The sequence below is a fragment of the Berghia stephanieae genome, chromosome 12 (assembly GCF_034508935.2).
Source record: "Berghia stephanieae isolate SIO BIC M18660-M18661 chromosome 12, UCSD_Bste_1.3, whole genome shotgun sequence".
Lineage (NCBI taxonomy): Eukaryota > Metazoa > Mollusca > Gastropoda > Nudibranchia > Aeolidiidae > Berghia > Berghia stephanieae.
Window position 1 is genome coordinate 202219 of NC_088371.1, and position 9006 is coordinate 211224.

Genomic DNA, 9006 nt, shown 5'->3' on the forward strand with positions numbered 1-9006 from the left:
ACATTTAGGTTAGTGGGATAAACCAACAATGAGAGCATACGAATTAATACATATAAATACATAATATTACTATAGCGCTTAAGTGATAGCACATTTATAAAATGTGCTTCAGGTAAATGTAATTCATTAATTTGAAAAGCACACTTACATATACAATTATATATACATTTATAGGTATATAGAATTAATGAAATATTTTTATTTATAATAAATCGAGTTACCAATTTATGTTATTTAATAGCTTGCGAATATACGTACGGTCCCGTCGAAAACACGATATTAATTATCACTCATTATACATACTAGTTTTAAAAGGTATTGATTAGACACAAATGAGCAAGTGTTGTCAAGCCTGCAGAATGTTGTTGACGATGAGCAGCGTGATCATTTCAATGTGACCATAAATCTGATGCTTCAAGGCTGTGTCCAAGTTTTGGAAAGACAACTTGCTGATTATCTGACAGGTGCGTTGTCATCTCCCCTAAGGAGATGTTAGAAGCAACACGGTCAGCTCCAGTTCATAACATTGAACGTTAGTTCATTGAATTGAACGAGTTCTTGGATTAACTGACAGCAAATGGAGACGTGCACCGAATGCAACAATCGGGTTTATAGATGGAAAGGAAAAAGGAAAAAAGAACAAGGTTCTGGCCTGGCTGAAAAGAAAGGCAGCAGAAGAGAAAGACAGGCTTATTTCATATGCCATTACAAGAGCACGGAAGTTTCAGACAGCAAGGAAAAAAACCGAGAGGCCCAAAGAGATGAGATGTACCGCAAGAGGCTGAAAGAAAAAGCCCAAATAAAGACAGGCTTCTGAGAGGACGAGAGGGAAAAAAATAAGAGACGCTCTTCTCAGAATACCAATGGATTTTGAAGCCCAACTTCTGGCATTAGTTCCTTATGTTGAACAATCAGTCTGTCGAACTGTTATCCAATACATGAAGAACCCGAAGGACTTGGTGGGACAGTACATCAATCACATCTGGGATGTTGAAGGGGAAGGTGATGTTGTCTCCTGTGGCAAAGTGATAGATTACAAGCAACCCAAGACAAAGCCTGCAAAGCTAACAGCAGCTTATTGGTTGCCCCAACAAGAGGAGGATGAGGCTGCAGATACCAACATGAAATTTCAAGACATGTTAACAGACAACCTATTTGGTGACCTGTCAATGGACTTTTAAACAATAAATGAGGTACATCAAGTTTTTAATCTTTATATTCATAATGTTCTCATGGAGACGAAGATTTTGATATGCAACAAGGTATATTTATTTACATTTTCTAAAAACAATGTCTCGTAGTGACCTTCAAACTTGACCTCATTAACCAAGGTCATAGTATAGAAGTAAATGAAATGGTGGCGTTTTTATCCACCTCCGTTGGAGGTGTACAAAAATGCACCGTTTTTATGCACCTCCGTTGGTGGTGATGGTAAATTAATGAAAATGTTGCTGCATACGTCCATGCTTAGTGATTACCGATGTACATCTATACAATGATAATAAATTAAAGAATAATAACAATAATTTTAAAAATAAAAAGTAAAAAGAAACACGGCACACAAATACTGATCTCAAATAAATAAATAATTTTAGAAAATTAAAATCGAATTTTATCTTTAAAACATGATAAAATGTTTTTGAAAAACAAAAAAAAAAGAAAGAAAAAGAGATGTCTTTCTCAATAAAGTAAACTTTTTTTTTTAATGCCTACAATGGGAATCGAACCCAGTACTTTCAAGATTAGAGTCTGACAGCTTGTTCACTGCGCTACGGAGCCAACTGACTGTTCATCACATTTAATAAGATCTTTCTAAAACATTATTTTACCTTCAATGCAACTTCTATTTTCTAGTTCTATATTTCGATTTTTAAAATTATTATTATTTCTATATAAATTTATTAACAAAAACATCCTACAATATGTCACAATATTACTGTGTCGCCATGTCCAAATACAGATACTCAATATATCGCTGATAAAATGGGGTGGGATGCGCATGCGTGACGGAGGTGTCTAAAAACGATCCGTTAAGATACACCGTCAACGGAGGTGCATAAAAACACTACGAAAAAATTGAGAGTTGTTTAATTAGCTACACATATTTCTCAATATGTATTGAAAATTTTAGGTAGATATCTTCACTCATATCCAAGATATTTCGTTTTTAATCATAAGCATACCCAGAAGAGATCACATTTTTTATTTTTTTTTTCGCTAATTAATTTTAATATTAAACAAAAGACGCATAATTGAGACCTTTAAATTAGAATATCTCCGTACTGAACGATGGTAGTTTTGTAAATTAAATAAGGTGTCATACAAAGAACTATTTTTTTTTGAAAAAAAGTGTTCAAGTCCCTAATCAATGTCAATTCAAGATGAAAGGAGGCCATCCGAAAGCTCCAACATCCCCAGTATTCTTGTTCTATCTAGCAGGGGTTTTCATGGGGGGGGGGGGGAGGGGGCTTATAGATGGTCTTTTTCATAAGTTCTATAGTGGGGTTTGGGAAGGTGGAGACTTAATTTTTTTTTTATTTTCTTTTAAAAGTTTCCCCCTTCCCAAACCAGAACATTATTTTAAAAAAAGAATACTGGGGATGTAGGAGCTTTCAGAAGGCCTCCCAAGACGAAAGTTTGATCTTCATTTAGGACGTCTATCTATCTACTTTTTCATTTAACAGTCACCTGGGAGTTTATCTATCTATCCTTGTAATTTGTAATCAAAACTCACATTCCACATTAGTAAAGAGTAATAGAGTACAAAATCAAATATCATTAGATAAAATGGTCATTCTATTACATACATATTAAATGTTGCTGTTGACCTGGAACCCCTTATAAAGCGCTTTGAGAACATTTAGTGGATATTGCGCTATATAAAGCTCAATTTTAAAATATTATTTTTAGATCAATCAATTGAAGCTAGATGAATTAAAAACCCTACTCTTTAACAATTTTACCTGTTGTTGACCTGAAGAGCAGAATAAATAAGAGCGATCGCATTCCCATAGATGAAAAAGACATCAGAAAGCGCAATGTAGAGCTTTTGTAAGCCATATTATTGATTGACTATTTACCAGCACGAATTCCGACTAAAATGCGACAGGGCTTTTTAGGCCAAATTCCTTCTTTTCATTATAATTTAGTGCTGGGCGGGTACCCGCGGGTAATAAAGTTAAACCGGGAACTCGGGTAAAAGGGGCGGGTAACGAGTACCCGCTTTAACAAATGGAAACCGAACTGAGAGTGATAATTGGAAGTAATACAATTTTGATTTACATATTTACATTTACATGGCATTTTTTCCTACAAGAGCAATGCAATGCTTGCGGCATGAAAAAGGCAGCTACCATCACCGGGTGTCGTCAGACGTACTCCGGCTAGCCCACGTTTCTGCATTATCGATTTTGTAGTTTTGTCAACTTGTGTTGAAGAAAAGGACGAGTTGTCTGGAATGTCAACTTTGATATTGTCGTGCAGAAGCTTCGCTTCTCGATCTGTGACTTTATGCAACTTGATGTAATTGATGTGCGCCGCCTGAAAGTACAAAAGCGAGGTTTTAATCGTACAAAGGTGTGGACGCCAACCTTCAGGACACACAAACGCACACATACATATACATACATAAACACACACACAAACACATATATATATATATATATATATATATATATATATATGTGTGTGTGTGTGTGTGTGTGTGTGTGTGTGATTTAATGAGATGTGCAGAAAGGATCTGGCTAATGATTAGTGAAGTGGAAGCGCGGGAGTTGCAGCAAAAACGCGGGCGTTAGAGTGTTGGCAGAGATCGTGGATGGAGAAGTGTGTGTGTGACGAGACTAGTAGATAAAAGAGAAGACGTGTTGTTTTTGTGAAAGTGATTAGATAGTAGATAGATAGAAAGATAGATAAAGTAGTAATTAGATTTCTTCGTTTCATTGGAAATAATCGCAGTTGGAGTTGACAACCGGTGAGTGATTGCAATAAGAATCTTAACTACAAGCTATTTCGGCGCATAGATACCTGATCATGGCGACAGTGAAAGTGACGACGGAAATGCTGAAATCGTTTGCGGGGGGGGGGGGGCGGAGATGTCGTTGCGTGGATTCAAAAAGTAAAGTTAGTTGCCAAGTTGCAAGGGGTGAGAGATTTGGCCACATTCTTGACATTGTATTTGGAGGGTGACGCGCTCGCGTTATTTTTACGGTTTAGTGAAGAGGAACAGGCGAATTCTGATGCCTTGAGAGGAAGCTATTGAGAGTGTTTACTGATAATCCGTTCATGGCTTTTGCTAAGCTGGCCCAGAGAAGGTGGAATGGTGTGCAGGTAAACGTGTACGCCAACGAGCTGAGACGATTGGGAGGGGTGGCTGGGTTGAGTGGTGATGGCTTGGATATGGTTACGGAGCTAGCGTTCGTAAACGGCTTTCCCGATAGCATATCCAGTGAACTGCAGCAGGTGGATGATGTGTTTAGTTTAAAGATGACTTCGTGATTTCAAAGGCGAGAGGGCTCACAACAGTCAGGAAGGATAGTATTGCAGCATCAGCCTCGATGACTAGTCGTGGTACGAAGGAAGAAGGGAAAGAGGGCAGTATTGGTGGAGGTTTCAGGGGATTTTGTTACCGATGTGGAGGCCCGCATAAGGCTAGGCATTGTCGTTCAGACCGCAGTCTAGAGAGATCATTTACTTCCGGTGCAACACTGCTGGACACATTGCAAGTCAGTGCAATCACCAGGGAAACGCCGTGAGGGTGGCTGGTGCGCCAGTCACCACCCTTCGCGATTGAGGGCGCCCCAGTTACCTATGTTAGATGTGGGGGTGGATGGGAGAGGCTGTAAGGCGTTGGTGGACACGGGATGCGTTACTACGATTGTGAGCTCTCAGTGTTTAAGTGGGATAAATAAAGGGCCGAGGAATCGGAGAGGTTGTTGTGACCGCTTTTGATGGATCGGAGGTGAGGTTTAGAGGCAGAAGGATGGTGAAGTTGAATGTGGCTGGAGTGAACATGTTTGTTGAGTTGATCGTTGCAGATTTTTGGGGATATTCTGATGGTGCTGGGAATGGACATTACAAATTGTATGGGTGGTGTTGCTATAAAGGATGGGAGAGCCGATTTTTTGTCGTGTTGTGGTGTAATGGAACCTATAGAGGGCAGAGCCCGTGAAGCAGTGTGTAACGGCAACGAAGTTATAACAAGCAAAGAACACCCGATGCGAGAACAGGTTGAGGTGATTCAATATGTCGATTTTGAAGCAGTGTTTGATGGTGGTGTATGGACGGTGGAATGGATGTGGAAGAATGTTCCTCCTGTGTTGAGAAACAAAGTAAATGATTACACTAGAAGACTGGATGATGATGTGAGAAGTCGGTTCGAGAGAGAGAGAGGTTGATGAATGGGTGAAAGAAGGAATTCTCATGCCTTGGTATGAAAATGTAAAGTGTGGTGTCATCCCACTTATGGCAGTAGTGCAGCCGACGAAGGATAAAGTGAGACCCGTTCTTGATTTCAGGGAGCTGAATGAATATGGCAGCTGCCACACAGTTGATGTTGTTACTGATGATTGTGGTGAGACATTGTGCGAATGGCGGCAAATGGGGTCAGAGACTGTTGTTGACTTGAAGGCGGCCTATTTACAGATAAAAGTGGCGGAGAAATTGTGGAAATACCAGCTAGTCAACTATAAAGAGGCGACGCATTACTTAACACGATTGGGATTTGGTTTGAGTTCTGCGCCGCGCATTATGGCAAACATCTTGAAGACAGTATTAGGCAAGACCGAGGATGCTACCAATTCTTACATAGACGATATTATTGTTGATGAAGAAAATGTGCCAGCTGTTGAGTTGGTAGAGTATCTAAGGAACAATGGTCTAATCGCAAAAAGTCCAGAATCTTTAAATGGTGGGTGGATGGAATGATGAGGTGGGTGATCAAGTGTTGGTTATGTTGAATGATTGATTGCTTCGAGTCAAGGAATGTGACCCGGTGAAGGGAAGGTGGCATGTGCCGAAAACTACCATGGGGAAAGTATGGTGTGATGCAAGCAATATTGCGATGGGCGTACTTGTCGAGATTAACGAAGAGGTAGTTGAAGATGGGGCCTGACTGAGGAAGGAAGATGACTTTAGCCACAAAAACGTTTCAGAACTGGAGGCTATGCTCAAAGGTTTGAATGCGGCCCTAAAGTGGAATCTAAAAGAGGTGGATAATGTCACGGATTCTGCCACAGAACATGGTTGGTTGAAGACGGTACTGTCCGAGGAAAAGCGTGTTCACACTAAAGGTGCCGCTGAGTTGTTGGTAAAGCGACGTCTTGGAATTTTGAAAGGGCTAATCGAAGAGTTTGATATGCGTGTGCCCGTCACACTTGTCCCCACATTAAAGAACAAAGCGGATGTTTTGACTCAAGTCAAGAAGGAATGGTTGAAGGTAGAGCGGAAAGATGTGGAAATGTGTGCTGTTGGATGCCCAGACCTGAAGACGCTTCATGGAATGCACCACATGGGAGTCGATCGCAGTCTGTTCCTGGCACGGAAGGTTTATTCTAACGTGAGTAGATCTGCAGTGAAGAAGGTTGTGAAGACGTGTGAAAGATGCCAATCTATTGACCCTGCGCCAACGCGACACGAAATAGGCCAGCTGGACGTACTGGAAAACTGGGAATGATTTGCCGTAGATATAACGCACTACCACCAGACTCCATACTTGTCTATTGTTGATTGTGGACGAGGGCGATTCGCTGTATGGAGGTTGTTGAGAAGGGAAACTGGAGAGTTTGTGATTGAGGTGTTAAATGAACTGTTTATGGAGAGAGGTTCCCCTAGCGAGCTGTTAATGGACAATGAAACTGTTTTCCATTCTGGTGCAATGGATAGACTTTTCTTGCGGTGGAGGATTAAACCACTTTTTTCGGGCAGCAAACTATCAAGGCCTTCGCAGAACGAGGGAGCATCAGTCCAATTGAAGCGGTATATTGGTACAACGTGGCACCACGACAGGATACGAGCTCGGATTCCCGAGATCCTGTTGGTTTAGAAGAAGAAGGTGACGATGAGATTGAGAACTGTAGGTTCAATGAGGGAGATCGAGTCTGGGTGAATCCCCCTATGCCAGGTGCGTGACACAATGGAACAAGGGTGTGAATTCGGTGAACAATTGTTGAAGTGAGTGTAGTGCCTCATCATGTGCTGGATGTGCGAAAGGTCGTTGAGATTGACAACAGTGGCGACGAAGGGGATGGTGAAATGCTGGGCCGAGATGATGAGAAGGAAGATGATGGATTGGATTTGGAGGATTAGGTACACGAGGCTGTTCGGCAACGTCCTGTCAGAACACAGCAAATGCCTCGCGTTTGGCAGACTATGTGTTGGATTAGGAGTTTTAAAAAAGTAGATATTTGTTATGTTTTTAAGGGTTTTACGGCGCTTGCAACACATTAAGGTCATATCAGCGCCAGTATAAAGGAAGAAAACGGGATAGTAATAAGTTCTAGAATTACACTTAAAGCACATAAGAAAAGGTAAGATAAAGGGGAATTGGCTCAAATAGAAAACAGATGTCCATTCCAAGAGCCAAGGGCACACTATCAAAGTACTTAGTTTGAGATCACCTAAAACTCTCATCCAGAGACAAGCACAGATCCCACTTAGAGGAACACACTCAAATGTTTACTAATATTATGTTTAAAGTGAAAAGAGTAAAAGTACATAACAGAGAGATGATTTACAAGGAAAAAAAATCTTCTCCCAAAACTATAACTATACATTCGACTGTTTCCCTCTCAGTCAAGGACTCCGACCAAGGTCAGGACAAAACCAAGTAATCTCATTCCAAGACAAAGACAGCATGTTGGAAAACTGATAAGAGGGGATAGAAGACACAGCAAGTGCCTCCCTGCCCGCTATGGGAGGTAGGAACCCCACCCCCCCCCCCAAAAAAAAAAGTAGATGGTGCAATGTATAAAGTGTAAATATTGTTGATCTTGAGATCAGGAGGGCGTATGATTTAGTGAGATGTGCAGAAAGGATCTGGCTAACGACAGTGGAACAAGGGTGTAGTTACGGTGAGTGATTGCAATAAGAATCTTAACTACAATATATACACATATATATATATATATATATATATATATATATATATATATATATATACATATATATATATATATATATATATATATATATATATTATATAGAGAGAGAGAGAGAGAGAGAGAGAGAGAGAGAGAGAGAGAGATAGATAGATAGATAGATAGATAGAGAGAGAAGAGAGAGAGAGAGAGAGAGAGAGAGAGAGAGAGAAAGAGAGAGAGAGAGAGAGAGAGAGAGAGAGAGAGAGAGAGAGAGAGAGAGAGAGAGGGTATAACGGAGATTAAAGTTCATTATCATAGTCTTGATGTTTATGCCTGCCTGACAGGTCACGTATGTCGCCTTCAATAAACAATTGAATACACTCTCTCTAAAGTCAATTACTGTCTTTAATCGTTCGTATTCAAAGACAACAGACAACAAGCAGTTAATATGCCCTCTCTAAAGTCAATTACTGTCTTTAATCGTTTGTAATTCAAAGGCAACAGATAACATAAGTTAATATGCTCTCTCTCTGAAGTCAATTACTGTCTTTAATCGTTCGTATTCAAAGACAACAGACAACAAGAAGTTAATATGCCCTCTCCCACTGGGTGGGGTTCCTGGCCTCCCATAGTGGACAGGGAGACACTTACTGTGTCTTCTATCCCCCTCTATCTGTTTTCCAACTTGCTCTCCGTCTATGTCTTGGAATGAGATTACTTGGTTTTGTCATGGGCCTGCCCGGATACCCTCGCTGAGAGGGAAACAGACAAATGTATAGTTAGTTTTGGGAGATATTTTTTTCCTTGTAAATCATCTCTCGGTAATGCACTGTATTATGTTTTGTTAACATATTATATAATATATGATTTGTAAATATTTTAGTGTGTTCCTCTTAGTGGGATCATGTGCTTGTGTCTGGATGTGACT

At 40.3% G+C, this 9006-nt stretch overlaps 1 pseudogene; it reads left to right on the forward strand.

Annotated features, from left to right (window-relative positions):
• The first annotated feature begins 5463 nt into the window (after positions 1 to 5463).
• On the forward strand, positions 5464 to 7305 carry LOC144958214 (uncharacterized; annotated as a pseudogene).
• Positions 7306 to 9006: the final 1701 nt, after the last annotated feature.